The sequence below is a fragment of the Chiloscyllium plagiosum genome, unplaced genomic scaffold (assembly GCF_037043375.1).
Source record: "Chiloscyllium plagiosum isolate Xiang-an unplaced genomic scaffold, Cpla_swu_hap1 HiC_scaffold_3, whole genome shotgun sequence".
NCBI lineage: Eukaryota > Metazoa > Chordata > Chondrichthyes > Orectolobiformes > Hemiscylliidae > Chiloscyllium > Chiloscyllium plagiosum.
The window spans coordinates 120,040,486-120,059,304 of NW_028270141.1; the positions used below are offsets into that span (position 1 = coordinate 120,040,486).

An 18,819-nucleotide genomic window follows, 5' to 3' on the forward strand; every position below is an offset into this window, starting at 1 on the left:
GAGCATTGTTTCAGTATTGGGAAATCTACATTGTGTACATAATAACCTTGACCAGTTTAAAAGTAACAAATTTGTAAGAATGCTGCCTGTTCTCGTGATCTTTAGTGTTGTGGATGCAGTTAATTCTGGCGCAAGTCAAGGGAAATGTAATATGTGCAAGTAGTAGTGATGTCAGTAAATAGTGTAAGCAGTCAATTAAATTTAATGACTCTCTCCAAAATGCATTGAATCCCTTTAGTTTTACCTTAAGTGAGTGAAATGAATGCATGATTATATTCAGGTAAAAGCTAAAATAAAGATAACTTGATTTGTTTGAGAACAGTGGTGTATTCACCTTGGGAAAATTTGACATTCTGTGAATGAGAACTTTTTGATGCCACTTTAGATCTTTTTTCAATCTTATAAAATTTATATGACAATTTTAAAACCCAAACATATCTCATTCAATAAGATTTGTATTATTTCAAGGAGTTTGCAGTGGAAATAACATTGACTCGACTTTCCATTCTTAGAATGTGTGGATTGTCTATTGATTTGACTGGTTGGGGTGTGGTGGAGAGAGAGATCGTGATCGAGATCGAGATCCTAAGCATTGCACCATTAAGAGGCTCATACAATCACTGATGACAGCTTCTGAATTTATAGGCTATTCTGTGCATGTGTGTGAACCCCAAAAATTGTTTAGTTTGTGGAGTTATGACAATTGCCAACAATTTTGCCACCATTTTTATTATAAAGTCTAAACCAACATTTTGAGAATCAATTCCAGATTTGGATCTCTATCTGGTTTCACCTCCCTCTCCCACTTAATTGTTAGCCATTGCAAACCATTTTGCTACGACTGTGTGCATATGCTATTAAGTTGTAGGGTTTGCAGCATTGTTTCTGTGGTCTAGGAGCTACTTCTGGCTCAAAGATTATTGAATTACAGGACTGTGAGGAATTTGATTTGTTCTGTTAGTTGCATCAATAAATTGAATATTTTATGGAAGATGTGGCCTTTTGCAAATCTAGATGCATCACATTTTTTATGATTTTCTTGATAATTCCTTAAAAGTTTGAAATTGAGCAATTTTTTCCTTGCTGAATTTATGTTGGCTGCTATTTATTTTTCCATGTCATGTAAGATAATCCTTGTTTGGCCTTCGTATTTTACATAAAATTGTATTTAAATTAAAGGATCTGTAATTACTTGTCTGTTCTGTCATCTTTTGTTTTGAATGCAAAATGAAATGCTATCATGTTAGATTTGTTAAGCTTTAAAATTTTGATCAGTCCCAGTGATATTCTCGGGTGATATTGAATAAAAGCCTGATATGTTCATTTAAGTAGCAAAACAAAATTGATACATTTGTAGATCTTTTTGATTTGCTTATGTGCTCTAGGATGTAGTGGCACAGCTGATCTTAATGGGAAAAATGCCTTTTGGCAGAATAGACCAATTTTCACGTGGTAAATGGTGTCCAGTATTCAAGCTATTCAATTTGCAAGTTACGAATTAAATTTCATTTATGTAACAGTTTAAGTTTCTGTATTCTAAATAATTATGTAGTGTCTTAACTTGCAAAATTAACCTATCATCAAAATTAGACACAGAAGAGCAAGGCATGTTTTCAAATGTCAAACTTGGCATCCTCTTTCAAATCATAGGAAGATGAATTGCTGTTTTTAATCTCTGGGGAACTCAAAAGGCCCCACAGAAATGTAGAGAACTATTTCTTCCTATAAATGGCTCATGACATCTTTTATTTTGCATTGTGTGTGTCATTGGAGACTCCACTCACTATCCATGTTTCAGCATCAGTGTAAACAATACCATTTTAAACCGTGTGTATTTAATTTTTGGTGGAGCAGGAAATGTATTTATTTGCAGCCAAATGTTTATAACCATTTATACATGTTAATAATAAAATAGCAATATTTCAGTTTGTGTTGAAGCTGTGAAAAGTAATATGCAATGAATAGTTCAGTGTCTGCTTTTCCAATTTACATTTTTGTTTTATAATTAATTCATAATTTTTACCTGCTTATTGCCCTCATAAATCCCAACAGCATCTCTACTTCAGGTTTTATCAATAGTCCATATTCTATAGTCATCTCCTAAATTACATTGCAATGTGCCTGTTGCCAACCCTAATCACTGAAAACAAGTTGTTGAACAGCTGTTATTTTCAAGCTGACCTTCCTAATTGTGATCCTTGTGTGCTTTCTCACACGTTTACATTTTTTATTTAAAAAAGAGATTTTAGAACTGGACCTCTGACCTGCTCCAGTAGCCACAGTATTCATAAAGTTTGTCCAATTCTGTTTCTGGTCAGTGGTTGCACCCAGGATGTTGGTAGTGATGTTGTCCAGTGTTGCTCTGCAATCATATGCAAATCTCCCACTTCTAACTGTTGATGAACTGTTGAGGACAAGCTGTTGATGAAGCAGCTGAAGATGGTTGGGCCAAGGATACTGCCTTGAGGAACTCCTGCAGTGATTGGGGAGGTAGTGGCATATTGATAATGCTACTTGACTAGCAATCCTGAGACTAATGTCCTTTGACACAGATTCAAATCTCAACATGAAATATGGTGAAATTTGAATTCAATTTTTAAAAAAAGTCTAATATTTAAAATAAAAAGCTTGCCTAATGTCAACCATATAGCCATTGTCAATTGTTACACAAATCTATCTGGTTCACTAATATTCTCTTTAAAATCTGTCATCCTTATGTGATCTGTCCTACATGTAATTGCAGGCCCACAGTGACTTGAGTCTGAGGGTTTAGTGATGGGCAATAAGTGCTAGCTTAGCCGGCAGTACCCACATGCCATCAATAACAAGAAATGTAAAAAGAATTATTGGCCTCCAACAGCCAGAACCATCTTTCTTTTCCTATGCAAAACTTCAACCAATTTGAACTATTTCACCCTGACTCCTAGATGTCACTCTTACCTGACTAGAATTAATGCCTTTTTGCCCATATTGGCACAATGTTTAATGATGCCTGGAGCTGAGTTGCCTTGGTACCTAAATTGAACATTAGAAAGCACATTATTGACAAGCATACACTGATTGATACTACTGTTGACAACTCTTTCCATCACTTAGTTTAGACTGAAGGTGCAATAAACGTCCAAATTGAATTTGTTTGTCTTTTTGTGTACAAGATGAATTTGTGAAGTTTTCCATATTGAAAGGTGCCAGTGTTTGTTAAAGAAGCTTGACTAAGGGTGCAGTTAGTTCTAGAGCACAAGTCTCTTGAGTAGGGTTCAGATTTTAAAGACAGCCTTTAGCTTTGCAGGAAAGGTGTCTTCACCTGTTTTTTTTTCACCTTGTGGAGTAAATCCAGTTGACTGAACACTGTCATTTGTGAATCTGAGGACCTTAAAGGCTTTTTGCTTTTTCAAATATCTCGATACTGTTAGCTTCTAATTGTCTTCTAATTAGCTTCTAATTTAAAATTGTCACCATATGTTTTCATTCTAGGATAGGAAAGCCAGTCCAGGAATTAAAAAGACATTTTTCTTTGTCTGCCAGTGATTCTGAATATTTACAAATCCTCTTTTTGGAAGTTCTTGAGTCCCAGTTGGGAGGCATCAAGACTAGCATGCTTTAAATGCATAATAGCCCATTGCATTTCATCTGTAACTTGTCACTTCGGGGCAATTTAGTTCAGATTATCTGTGAGACTCACCAACTGGGAGATCTTCTAACCTATTAATTAGGTGCTGTTCTGCACAGTGTGTTTTGCTGCACTTCAGACAATAAAAATTGTAGCAATTCCTAGTGAAGCAGGGCTTTACCTGTACTTGATTCAATCTAGTCTACATATTCACTGTTCCAGTGTAGTCTTCTCAACATTAGGGAGACGAAATGTGGATTAGGTGACAGAATGTAGGTGTTCTGCAAAGCAGTCTGCTACAAATGACTTCAGACTTCCAATTGCCTGCCACTTCAACACACCATGTTCCTATACCAGCTTTTCTGTCACAGGCATGCTATAGTCTTTCAGTAAGTCTCAGCGCAAGTTTGAAGAACAGCATCTCATTTTCTGCTTAGGGACCCTGGAGCCTCTCAGACTCAACATTGAATTTCAATAACTTTAGAGCCTTTTTGCATCCTTCCCTGCTTTTGACCCAACCCCTACACCCTTGTTCTGTCATGGTTGCTTTCAGCACGGTCTACCCACTCTCTCCTAATCTCCACTTCCATTACTATTTGTTCAGTTTCTTGTCTGTCCTAGCCTACGAGCTATAATCCCCATATCTGCCGACCATATTAATATTGCTCTCTTGCTCTCAATTCCATCCCTACCTATCCATTCCACCCCAAAAACCTCATCTTCGACATAAAGACCACTTCTGACTAATCAGCTCTGATGAAGAGTCAACTGACTTAACATTACCTTTGCTTTCTGCCCACAGATACTACCAGACATGCTGAGTTTTGCCAGCAATTTCTGCTTTTATTTCCGATCTCTATCTGCACTTCTTTGTTTTATTACAATTCCTGGTGGTGCTTAAACTGCCCAGTGCTAACACTCTTGATTTTGAAGCTGTTTACTATTTTTGTGATTTTTAGTTCTGAATAAAATGGATCCTTGATTTCACAAATAATACAACTGTTAATCGTGACCCATTCCTTTCTTTATTTTGAATAAACTTCTTACGCTGTGACTCCATTAAGTCTTTACTCTGGCCTAGGAATAATAGTCTGTAGATATATTTCAAAGGAAATGCCAACAATGACAGCATTTAGGTGTATTAGGCTCTGAGCCTCATCTCATCAACTACATGACACAGTACAATTAGCATTCCTAACCATTGTTGTGCGTTCAAGATCATATGGTGTATCAATTATCCGGTGAATCAAATCCCCTCTCTTTCAGTTCATATTTGTCAAAAGAACTGCCAGAACTCTTGCCATGCTCAACCTACATTAAGCACTGGTCAATTTATGAAAGATTGTAAACTAGTTAATTGTTTCGCTCATGTAAAGTAAACCACCAAATCTTTCCTGTATTCAATAAGTCCTCGGTAAATCAGAATGTGAACCTAAATCTGTTGTTACTTGGCCTTTCTTTAATAGGGATTGCAGCATTTGAGCTCAAGACATTTTAAATATGTTAGAAGGATACTCATTTTCTATTCATGTTTTCATTTCTCCCACTTTGGTGAAGATGCCAAAATGGCACCATAATACCAGATGTGGTATTTATCCTTGTCCTATCCCCAAAATTTAATTTGGCTTAACAGTGTGGTTTCTGCTATTTTTAAGTCTCTGCATTGTCATTTATTAAGCAAATAATGGCAGATTACCTTCATTACCATACTGGAGTTAAGCTTATAAGATTTGATTGGTAGCTTGTTTGCTCCTTCAGCTCTTCTAAGAGTGCAACTGCTTATCTGAAAAATGTTTTGGCTGCAGATACATGCATTTACTGTAAACCTGGTGGGTTTTTTTATTTTGCTGTAAATGTTCAACTTCAAACTAGTTTAATTTGTAAATGTTGTGATAGAAATATAAGATTTGCATTGAGTGCACAGGCATCTTTTTTTCTCTCTAGTTAATACATTTCATTAGAAGTGGTAAGCCTTGGTTAGCTTTGGTTGAGGGGCTCCTAGATAGTAGCTATTGTAGACCATAAGACATAGCAGCAGAAATTAGGCCAGTCAGCCCATCAGGTCTGCTCCGTCATTCAATCGTGGCTGATAAGTTTGAGTTGAAAAGTGTGGTGCTGGTAAAGCACAACAGTTAGGCAACATCCAAGGAGCAGGAGCGTTGATGTTTCAAGCATGAGCTCTTCGAGCTTGAAGAGCTCATGTTTGAAATGTCGACTCTCCTACACCTCGGATGCTGCCTGACGGCTGTGCTTTTCTAGCACCACACTTTTCAACTTTGACCTCCAGCATTTGTAGTCCTCACTTTCTCTTCCCTAATAAGTTTCTCAACCCATTCTCCAACTTTCTTCCCATAACACTTGATCCTCTTTACAACCAAGAACTTATCTATCTCTGTCTTAAATATACTGAAGGGCCTGGCCTCCACAGCCTGCCTTGAATTCCATAGATGCACCATTCTCTGGCTGAAGAAATTTCTTCTTATCTCCATTCTAAAAATCCTTCCCTTTACTCTAAGGCTGTGCTCTCTGGTCCTAGTCTCTCCTACCAGTGGAAATATCTTCCCAACATCCACTCTGTCCAGGCCTTTCAGTATTCTATAAGTTTCAATTAGATTCTCCCTTCATCTCTCTAAACTCCATTGAGTATAAACCCAGAGCCCTTAAACGTTCCTCATATGTTAAGCTCTTCATTCCTGGGACCATTCTCGTGAACCTCCTCTGAACCTGGTCCAGGGCCAGTACATGCTTCCTGAAATATGGGGCCCAGAACTGTGCGCAATACTTCAAATGTGGCCTGACCAGAGCCTTGTAGAACCTCAGATGTACATCCCTGCTTTTCAATTCAAGTACTCTCCAAATAAACGTCTCAAAACAAATTGCATTTGCCTTCCTATCTACTGACTCAACCTGCAAGTTTCCCTTGAGAGAATTCTGGACAAGAACTCCCAAGTCTCTCTGCACTTCAGACTTATGAATTTTCTACCCATTTAGAAAATAGTTCATGTTTCTATTCTTACCTAAGTCCATGACCTCACACTTTTCCATGTTGTATTCCATCTGCCACTTATATTCCCACTCTCCTAACCTGTCCAAATCCTTCTACAACCTCCCTGCATCCTCAATACTACCTGTCCCTCTACATATTTTTATATTGTGTGCAAGCTTAGAGTACCCTCCATTCCTTCATCTAGATCATTAATATATAAAATGAAAAGTTATGGTCCCAACACTGAGCCTTGCGGAACACCACTAGTCACTGGCTGCCATCCTGAGAAGGACTCTTTTAACCCAGCTTTCTGCCAGACAACCAATATTCTATCCATGCTTGTACCTGACCTCTAACACCATGGGCCTTTATCTTTCTTAGCCGCCTCCTATGCAGCACCTTATAGAAAGCCTTCTGGAAGTTCAGATAGTTAACATCCATTGGCTCTCCTTGGTCTAACCTGCTTGTTACTTCCTCCAAGAATTCTAGTGGATTTGTCAGGCATGACCTCCCCTTGATGAAACCATGCTTACTTGCCCTAATTTACCATATCCTTCCAAGTATTTGGAAATCTCATCCTTCACAATGGATTCCAAAATCTTACCCATGATCAAGGTTAGTTTAATCGGTCTGTAACCTTCTGTCTTTTGCCTTGCTCCCTTTTTAAACAGGGGTGTCACGTTAACAATTTTCCAGTCCTCTGGGACCCTCCCTGACTCTAGTGATTCCTGAAAGATCACCACTAACATCTCCACATCTCTTCAGCTATCTTCTTTAGAACTTTGGGGTATAGTCCATCTGGTCCAGATGATTTATCCACCTTCAGGCCATTCAGTTTTTCTCGCACCTTCTTGGTGATGGCCACCATACTCAGCTCTGCCCCCTGACTCTCGCGAATGTTTAGGATATTACCTGTGTGTTCCACTGTGAAGACTGATGCTAAATAATTACTCAGCTCTTCAGTGATTTCCTGGTTCCCCAATACTGTCTGTCCAGCATCATTTTCCAGCAGTCCAGTGTCCACTTTTGTCTCTCTTTTGCCTTTTATATATCTGAAGAAACTCTTACAGTCTTCCTTTAGTTTTACTGGCTAGCTTGCTGTCATATTTAATCTTCTCCCTCCTAATTTTTTTTTTATTGCCTTCTGTTGGTGTTCAAGCTTCCCAATTCTCTGGTTTCCCACTACCCTTGCTTTCTCTTTTGCTTTTATGCTATCCCTGACTTTTCTAGTCAGCCATGGTTGCACCATCTTCACTGTACCATGCTTTTTTTTCCCCTCGGGATGAATATTTACTGTGCCTCCTGAATTGCTCCCAGAAACTCCTGTCATTGCTGTTCTACTGTCTTTCCTGCTAGGCTCCTCTCCCAGTCAATCTGCCCAGCTCCTCTAGTTGCCTGTATTAAGCTGTAACACTGCTACCGCTGATTCTATCTTCTCCCTCTCAAATTGCAGAGTAAATTCAAACATATGATCACTGCCTTCTCAGGGTTCCTTCACCTTAAGGTTTTATGGTTATCAAAATGATGTTGAACAAGGTATATTGAAACATAGAAAACAGCATCAGGAGAAGGTCATTTGGCCATTTGTTATGACCTGACTGATTAACCAATTCCCATATGAAATCTTACACTGTTTTGGCATTGACTATCTTCTGTGGTAAGGAATTCGACAGGCTCCTCAGCCTCTGGGTGAAGAAACTTATCCTCATGCTTAGATTGCGGGGCCTGGTTTATACTTGCCCATCATTGGGGACATCCATTTTGCAGTTACACTGTCTCATCCTGTTAGAATTTTGTAGATTGAGATGCTCCCACCACCTACATTATTCTGAACACCAGTGAATATAATTCTTAGCGATTCAACCTGTCCTCCTACATCAGTCCTGTCATTCCAGGAATCAGGCTCATATACCTTTGCTGTATGCCATTTATAGCAAGAATATCCTTCCTGTGATAAGAAGACAAAAAACTGCATGTAAGGTTGCAGGTGTGGTCTCACCAAGGTCCCAAATAATTGCAGCAAGCAGTCCTGCTCATACCAGAATCCTTTTGCTATGAAGACCAATGTGTAATTTGCCACTTTGACCACCAGCTGCACCCTCATGCTTACCTTTAGTGACTGGTGTGAGAGGAAATTAGGTCTTGTGCAAATTCCTATCTTTCCATGTATAGCCATTCAGATAATATCTGCCTTCTGGTTTGTAACCAAAGTGAATAACTTCACCTTTATCATACTACATCCACAATGCATTTTGCCCTCTCGACTTGTTAATTTGCAGTGAAGCATATCTGTTGAATCCTCCGAATTCACTCTCCAACCCAGTTATGTTAGCTGCAAATTTGGAGATATTACATCTAGTTCCTTCATCCAAATCATTAATAAATGTTGAGTAGCTCAGGTCCTAGCACTGATCCCTCGGTACCCCATTAGTCATAGAATGGTAGAGATCTACTATTCAGAAAAAAATTCCTTTGGCCCTTGTCCACACCAGTCAAAAACAACAACAAAACTATTCCAATCCCAATTTGAGTCACTGCCTGTCACTGGTGGAAGAAAAGACTTGTTTAGATTAGATTAGATTACAGTGTGGAAACAGGCCCTTTGGCCCAACAAGTCCACACCGACCCGCTGAAGCGCAATCCACCCATACCCCTACATTTACCCCTATACCTAACACTACGGGCAATTTAGCATGGCCAATTCACCTGACCTGCACATCAGGTGAATTGGCCATGCTAATTATTCCTACACTTTTTGTCTCCTGTTTGCCATTAAATTTCCTGTCCATTTCAATATACTATCCCAATCTAGTATGTTTTAATTTTACATGCTAGTCTTTCATGTGGGAACTTATTATAGAATCCTCATGGTGTTGAAATGGGCCATTTGGCCCAACAAGTCCATTCCAACCCTCTGAAGAGCAACCCACCCAGACCCATTCCCCTATGCTATTACTCTACATTTACCCTGACCAGTGCACTTAACCCACACATCCCTGAACACTATGGACAATTTAGCATGTTCAATTCACCTAACCTGCACATTTGTTGTATTGTGGGAGGAAACCCATGTAGTCATGAGGAGAATGTACAAACTCCACGCAGACAGTTGCCCAAGGCTGGAATCGAACCCGGCTCCCTGGCACTGAGGCAGTAGTGCTAACCACTGAGCCACTGTGCAGCCCTATTTGTTGAAAGCCTTTTGAAATTCCCAAATAAACTTTTTCAACTGGGTCCCTCTCATCAACTCCACATGTCACATTTTCAAAATTCCAGTAGATTTTCATAAATCTATGCTGGCTCTGTCCCGTATGCCGCTGGTTTCCAAGTGCTCTGAATTAAATGTTTCATAATGGATTCTAGGGGTTTCCCTACTACTGATTTCCAGCTGGTCCATAATTCCCAGTTTTCTTTCTGCCTTGTTTTTTAAATAGAGCGATTACATTGGAGAATAGCTGATCTGTTGAAACTGTGATAGTTTATTGAATCTTGGAAGATGCCCACTAATCCATCCACTATTTCCAGGCCACTTCCTTAAGTACTTTGGGATGTAGATCATCAGGCCCTCAGGATGTATCTGCCTTCAATTCCATCATTTCCCCAACACCATTTTCTTACTAATAGGGACATTAAAGCCCTGGAGGTAGTGCAAAGGAGATTTACTAGAATGATACAAGGAATGAGAAATTTTAGAACAAAGGAAAGGTTAGAGAAATTAGGATTATTCTCCTTGGAGCAGAGAAGATTGAGATGTTTAAAATTATGACCTATTTTGACAGAGTAAGAAGGATATTCTGTTTCCACTAATTGGTATGTCAGTAACTAGGTGTCAGTTTCGTATTTGACGGTAAGAGAGCTAGGAACGAGATGAGAAATTTCTTCATTTGGTTGTTAGGATTTGGAATGTGCTGCCTGGAAGAGTGGCAGAGATGGATTCCAAAGGAGCTTTCAAAAGAGCTGGATAAATATTTGAAAGTAATTGCTTTAGAGGGCTGGAGAAAGGGACTAGCTGGATAGCTCTTTCAGAAGTTGGTATAGACATGGTGTGCTGTATGGCCTCCTGTACTGTAAAATTTTATGATTCTAATAGTGATTCCCTTCAGTTCCTCCGTTTCACTAAAACCCTGTGTTTCCAAATATTTTTGGTATGTTACTTATGTACATCTTGTGAACGAAGAACCAAAGTATGTTTTTAGTTGGTTAGCCATTTATTTTTCTCCCCCCATTATAAATTCCCAACTTCTGGATGTAAGGGACCTACATTTGTCTTCATATAACTATAGAAACTTTTACAGCCAGTCTTAATGCTCCCTGCAATCTTACTCTCCTACTCTTTTCCTTTGTTCTCCTTTGCTGAATTCTAAACTGCTCCCACTCCTCAGGTCTTTTTTAAATGCCTCTTAATTGGATCTAATACTATCTCTAATTTCTCTTGTAAGTCATGGTTTGGCCACCTTTCCTGTTCAACGTTTGCACCAGAGAAGAATGAATCATTGTTGCAGTTCACCCATGCAGTCTTTGAATGCTTGCCATTGTCTTTTCACAGTCATTTCTTTAAGTAACATTCCCCAATCTATCATTGCCGACTTGTACCTCCATAGCATCCTAATTTTCTCTCTTCCAATTCAGGCTCAGAATCAACTACTTCACTTTCCATCTTGACAAGGAACTTTTTTATGCTTGCTCATCCCCAATTGACTTTGCACAACTACATTGCCAATTCTTCCTTTCCCATTACATAATACTCAGAATAGGATGATGTATTCTCTAGTTCGTTTCTCAATGTATTTGTCGAGAAAACCATCCCGTGTTCACTCCAGGAATACCTCCTTCACAGTATCCTTACGAATTTGATTTGTCTAATTAGGCAAATCTTAAAATACCCCATTATTACACATGTTCCTTTATTGCATACCTGACTAATTTCCTAATTTGGAGGTATTGGTGTTGGACTGGATTGTACAAAGTTAAAAATCATAACCTGGTGTTGTATCATCCAACAGGTTTATTTGGAAGCACTAACTTTTAGAGCGTTGTTCCTTTATCAGATGATTGTCACAACCACCTGATGAAGGAGCAGCGCTCCGAAAGCTAGTGCTTCCAAATAAACCTGTTGGACGATAACCTGGTGTTGGGTGATTTTTAACTTTGACTAATTTCCTGCTTAATTCCATTCCTAAATCATTCCTACAATTTGGGGATCTAAGTACCACACTAGCTAATGTTTTTTTGCCCCTTGTGGTTAATCAGCTCTACCCATACAATTTTGCATCTGAGTTAATATCCTTCCTCAATATTGTGTTAATTTCCTCTTTTAAACAGCAGTACAACTCCTCCACCTTTTTCCTTTTTTGTCTGTCCATCATAAATACTGAATAATCCTAGATATTATGTTTACCATCCCTGGTCACCCTGCAACTATGTCTCCGTAATCCTAACTATATCAAACCTGTTTTCATCTATGTGTGTGCTTAATTCATCCACCTTATTGCAAATGCTCTGTGTAGTAAAGTACAAAGCCTTAAGATTTAACTTTTTAACATTTATTGAGTCATAGAGATGTATAGCACGGAAACAGGCCCTTCGGTCTGACTCGTCCATGCCAACCAGATATCCCAACCCAATCTAGTCCCACCTGCCAGCACCCGGCCTATATCCCTCCAAACCTTTCCTATTCATATACCCATCCAGATGCATTTTAAATGTTGCAATTGTATTAGCCTACACCACTTCCTCTGGCATACTTGTCCCATTTTGATCATTTTCTTTTACTGCATCCCTATTTGATCCTCATTCTTGATTTATTTGTCAATAACATTTCTTATTCCTTTTACTGTCTTCTGTTCTCATCTTTGATTTCCCTTCCCTCTTACTCATCTCATGGGTTCCCACCCTCCTCCTATTTTTGTTTGAAGCCTCCCCAACCACTTATTCTCCCAAGGACACCAATCCCAGTCTCACCTCCCTGAGAAACAGTCCCAATGTCCCTGGAATCTGAAACCGCCTCCCTCATACCATCTCATCAGCCACCATCTGACATATGCTGCAATTTTTACTTCTGAGTAGCATTTGACACTGGTATTAATTCTGTGATCACTTCACTACCTTTTGAGACTACTTTTCAACTTGTATATTCTGCTTTTGGACCTTATCCCTTTCTTTTATCTATGTTGGTTGTACCATTGTGCCCCTGACCCCCACCCCCCCCTAACATTTGTGTAGCCCCTTGAAACATTGTTGACCCTAGCACCAGGGAGGTAACATGCCACCTGGAGTCTTGTTTGTGGCCACAGAGAAACCTTTCTATTCACTTCACAATTGAATCCTCTCTCTCAATGTTTCATTCCAACAATTTTTATCTCTGCCCTGGGCAATGGCTGATGCTGTTTCACCTGATAGATCATTCCCCTCACAGACCTAATGGTCATTTGGGGGTCAATCATCAAATAGTTAAATAGGGATTAGATATTGTAATCCATGTAATAGTACTGTACAGATTTTTTAAAATAATGGTGTGGTTAGCACTTTGCCAAATTTTCCCAAATATATTCACTGGCACATGTTTGTGCATTCAATCAATTATTAAGCATATTTCCTTTTGTATGCCACCTTATTTATCTGACTAAGAATACTCATACAGAACTAACCTGAAATAATTGTTTTAAAATAGTGGTTATTTAAAGATTGTTTTCTAAAGTCCGTATATTATTGTGATATTGAAGATCTCATTCACCCCAGTAAAGCAGCATCTGTGTCTCAAAAGTACCTTATTATCTAATGGATGTTCAGTGCCTATGAAAGGTGCTGTATAAATGCAAAATTTTTAAATGTTTTTTTGAAATTCTTTTATATAAGAGTCTGTACTATTGGAATGTATCTCATTTTTATGACATCTGACACTTTTACTTGCATATTTGTAAAGTAGTCAAGGTGGGTGGTGAGCTCCCTGACTAACCTTCATAGGACAGCCAAAATCCTAAGACTTGTGCTTCTTTCAGACTTCAGTTTTGACCGTCTTCAAATTCAATTTCTCAAACCAAGCGTTGTATAAATATGTAAATGCATTTCAACATATATTTCATTGTATTTTGTCTTTGAACACTGGGTAAGAAAGATCTTGTGTTATAGTCCTTTCGCCTCAGAATGTCAAAACCACTCTACTTCAGTAGTAAAACATTGTCTATTCGTTGTTGTCATCTAGAAAATACGGCAGCCAGTTAACAGTAAGGTACCATAAGCAGTAATGAGATGATGACTGTGTCTATTTGTATGTTTAGTGAGCGATATATATAAAGTAGAAGGCCAGAGAGAACTCCCGCACACTTCTAATAGTACTATGAGATTTTTAGAATTCCCAAAGTACTGTACTGAACTGTCAGCCTATATTTGGATCCTCAAGTCTCTGGATTAATGGAAGAAATTTACTAAAGCTAAATGTCTCCACACAGGCTAAGCACAGCTTGGCGATTTTTAAGTTACTAGGCAGAAAATTAAAGGGGTTATATGTTTAAATCACCTGTACATTGCAAACAAAGGTTACATTACTTACAGCTAAAGTATTGTGAAAATTAAACCATGAATTTGTTTTTATAGTTGAGTTTCTGTATATTTTGTTTTGACAGCACAATCTAAATTAGCTGTCTTCAAAACGAATAACACCAGTTTCCTCATTCAAAAGAGTTTTGGATGTTTGTAGTGACTTGTCTGAAATATTCTAGTCATTCCAACATTAAATTGCATATTGTCTTAAGGGAATTCCTGCTGAATTATCTAAAGGTGCATATGATCTTTTTTGGAGAAGTTGGAGAGTAAGAAATATGTTTTTGAGCTTTTATTGTCTGTCTTTTTCTCCCTTTTCTCTAGGTTAGTGAACTGAAGACTTTTGCCAAATCTGCTGTCAAGATAGTATGAATTTGATTATAGTAAATTTATTCGACAGCTGTAAATCTGACATTTCATCTGCAAAGGGGATAGTTCTTGGAACTGCATATCAATACAAAAGTTGTAAACCAGAAGAATGCGAACTCAAGTTAAAATGAATCCTGAACTGTCTGAAAATGAAATTGTTGTAAAGTTTCCCTGGTGTCCCATGATCTTTAACCCTGTAAAAATTGTTGATTGATACGGGTAGGTGCATATTTTAAGTTTTAGTATTCCTGTCTGAGATCAGCATCTGCCCACAGCCTCCATTGTATAGCTATCATTGAAGTATTGGTGGAATGGGACTGATGAACAGTGTCATCAAAGGTATGAATATTGATGAAGAAATGAACACATACTTACTGAATAAAACAAGACAAATTGGCATCATCAGAATGCCAGAAGATTTATTATACAGATGAAGGTTTCCATCCTTGTTAATCTGCTAATCTGCAGTTGATTAACAGGTATTTTTAAGTAATTTGAAACTGCATGACCTTAATAATAGAAGTTGAAGTGTGACTTTGAACTTTACAATTTATGACCCTACATTGTTTGGTCTTTTATAATAGTGTCAAGGAGCCCAGTTTAGTGGTAGTGGGTAGGGAAGGGATGATTTAAAAAAAAGCATTAATATTTCAACATGGCATCTAATTGAGAATAATACTGCTTGTAAATCTTTTGCTTAATTTTACAAAGCAATCTTTTGAACAAATCTTTATCTTGAGAGAGTTAAGTAGTTGGAAGAGGAGCGACTTTCATATGTTTACAAATTATCTTATTTTAGAGAGAACAGCCAAAATTTTCTCTCTGAAGTAATCTTTGCATGAATTGAAATCTAAAGTGTATTCGCAAGATTGGAAAATTTGACCTATATACACATCCATCATTGTAGAGAACTTTCTAAGAAGTGCATCTTTTTAATGCAATTTTAAAAATTTTCTTTCTTACCCATTGAGTACAGATTTATCTGTTCTAAGGACAAATCATATCAGCAGATAACAAACTGCCTCCCTTCTGAACAGAGCCCACCTTGGTCAACTGTAATGTATTTTTTTCTGTAGATACACTTACATTTCAGTTGATTTGCATACTGCATTTCTGTATGGCATTTGTACATTTATTGGAAGTTTTGTGTAATCTTTATCATGTTTTTGAAGAGTTTCTATATAAATACAGACCAGCTCAGATTACATCAATTTATGCATATTTCTTCAAACTTGTGTAAGATTTTCTGTATACAAAAGGGTGATGCACATTTATATTTTATGGGCAGAGACAAATCATTATTATGCATGACTATTCAGTAGGTAAATTAGTTTGTCTCAGTTCATTGCATGAAATTCCAGGTTGTCACGCTCATTGATGTTAGTGCCCCTGGAGAGCTAGCAGTGAAACAAAATGTGATTGAATATTGTTGTATAACTTGGCCGTCTCGTATAAATGGATACTAGTCCTTTCATCATGCAATTTACTATTCTATTTGTAGAATGATAGCATATCAATTATGATCACTGAATTATTTTTGTCAAATGTAAATGAGTTTAAGATGGTATATTCATTCTAGCTGTTTCTGTTCAGCATTTTCACTAAATTTGTAATATTTAAGTAACTTCTAAATCAGTATTTGGAGAGTTCTGCACAAGTCAGTTTTCTTGAATTTGCATGGTAGAATAGCAATTAAACTGCTTATGTTCCTGATATGCTATGTTTGGGTCTTACTAAAATTGAATCAGCCACTTAGTTCTCATCCAGGCTGTAAAGGTTTGGCAAATCTCAGGCTGGCATCTCAGGATGTGGAGAGAAGATTCTGCAGGGATCTACAGCAAATGCACATTCTCACAGCTTCTTCATGATGCAAGTATATTCGTGGAAGTGACAGACCAGTTGACAGGTGTAAAATAAAAATACTTCCACTGCAAACACTTACAAAACCAAACTAATTTTAAACTTACTTCATATTAATCTGACCTTTTAAAACTCATGTATCCTGTGCAAGATTTAAATTTTGTAGCCAAATTACTGCCTTAGCTCACTCTAACATGGTTCACATCACCAATCACTTGCCTCTTGGTTAAATATATTTGGTTTGATGAAGCTGCCATAGTTCTAGATTCTGAAACAGGCCATGCAATATTTTATTTTTATGTCCACCCTTCGGTTAATTCAGCCTATATATGTTATTCAGATTTTGCGGTGTTTAGCATTGGTTAAAATTGAGTTGTAAATGCCCTACAACTTGTTTTTACAATGCATACTTTGAGTTGCAAGAAGTCTGTAAAACCACTATATTGAGAAAAGGTATACTGTGTAATGGTACAGATGAATATACTATCTTCTCTTATTTCTTCACACCCCCAACTCACACTCAAATGTTAGTTTTAACAGGAAAAGGATGGTTCTTTTGAATTGTGGGTTTTTAATTGCATAAATTATTGGTATGTATTGCCCTGTGTATTTCATTAATCTGTGCTCTTAAAAGAGTACGCATGTAAAATAAAGCTTGATAACACTATTGAATTGAATTTGGTCCCTAATAGCATTCATTTTCATATTCAAATTTAGTTCATAGATTATTCTAAATGGTCGACCGTAAGAATTATTGCACAACGCATTATCATTTTACCTTGCCACCTGTTCAACTGGAGCTATTGATTGATGTTTCATTTCCCTACCAGTCACTACCTCAATGTTCACTGTGCTAAAGCTGACCCTACTCGAATAACGTGAAAGTTGTTTTTGATTTTTGTCATCTTTCCTGAGTCTTTGCCACAGTGTTACCTAATCTGTGTGCTAATGAAAGTGCAACTTATATTTTATCTGCATTATTCAAAACACAACTTCTTTTTGTTTGGAGTGAAATTCCAGTTTTTTTCCCAAGCATTTTCTTGGTAACTTCAACTTCATCCGGGAAGTCTGGTGAATTTGTTCCTGCACCCTTTCAAATGTTTCAAATGACTTCCTGTAAGGGAAGAATTCCCACAAATTGTTCCTGTATAAATTCATCATAATATAAATGTGTAAATATGATGGATTAGAGAGGAAGGACAGAAATGCCTCAAATGTTCTTGGTCCCTAGGCTCCGAGAATTCTTAATCTGGTCTATAAAATATATTCTCGATTGATAGAGGATCTGGTTTTGCAAAACATTTTTGTAATTTAAAAGATCGATATGGAAAGCCTTAATGCAAATGAAATTGCAAAACATTCCATGGGTTTAGGATATCATGGATCATGTTTATGTGTAGAAATTGTTCCAAACATGGTAACTTGATTTTCATACTTGAGTTTCATTGATTCCAAGAAGGAGTTTAGTGTTGGGTTGTGAAACTGTGTAATTTTATTTTTTTTTAAATATGAAGGATTCCTGCATCAAGAACACACAACATAAGATTATGCGGTACCATTATCCCTGTAGCACTATTTGCCAAGAAAATCTTCATTAGTCAGAAGCTGCTGTTTTGTTAAGACCTGAGGTTTGTGTTTAGAAAGTAAGAATTATCCATTGTTTCAGAACTTTAATAAGATTCAAATGTCAGCAGCCTTTATGAAGGCAAGAATTAAAAAGGGTGCTAACAAGGCTGCTTTAAATTCTACTGTCTTAACAGAAGGATAGTGTCCACAGGAGAATGAACAACATTCCAGTTATTTGCTAGTACCCAGCCAAAGTAAGGCAACCCTAAGACAATTTAGGAAGGCATATGTAATTTTGATGGGTAATGCCTGAAAATTTATAATTTAGTTATTTGGATTCATGGCATGATTCATGACATTGCCAACAATGAAACGATTGCCTGAACATTTTACTGCTAAAAGTTAATAACTCAGCATCAGAACTTTTAAGTCTGACAAAGCAAAAAAAAAAGACCTATTGTGTTTATTAAGGGCTAATGCTGCTCTTCCCATCAGGTTGCTGGGCATGAAATTAGATTTTTTTTTTAAGAATCTCTACAGTGTGGAATACAGGCCCTTTGGCCCATCAAGTCCACACCAACCCTCGGAGCATCCCACCCAGACCCTACTCTCTCCCTGTAATTTTACATTTCCCATGGCCAATCCATCTAACCTGTACATCTTTGGACTAACAGGAAACTGAAGTAGCCGAAGGAATCCCACACAGACACTGGGAGAATGTGCAAACTCTACACAGATAGTCGCCCAAGGATGGAATCAAACCTGGGTCCCTGGCGCTGTTAGGCAGCAATGCTCACCACTGAGTGACTATGTTGTCTGTGCATAGTTGTTAAAGTGACTCTTGGTTATTCTAATTTTTAAAAATCAAATCTGGCATGGCTGGGAAAGT

The 18,819-nt window shown here is 37.7% G+C and overlaps 1 protein-coding gene across 1 annotated transcript in view; it reads left to right on the plus strand.

The window, feature by feature from the left end:
* Positions 1-17,041, plus strand: part of LOC122548433 (forkhead box protein O3) — a 57,997-nt gene extending 40,956 nt beyond the window's left edge. The window contains exon 3 of the mRNA XM_043687089.2: positions 14,460-17,041. The gene's annotated coding sequence lies outside the window, so the exon portion shown is untranslated. The remainder of the gene's footprint in view (positions 1-14,459) is intronic.
* Positions 17,042-18,819: the final 1,778 nt, after the last annotated feature.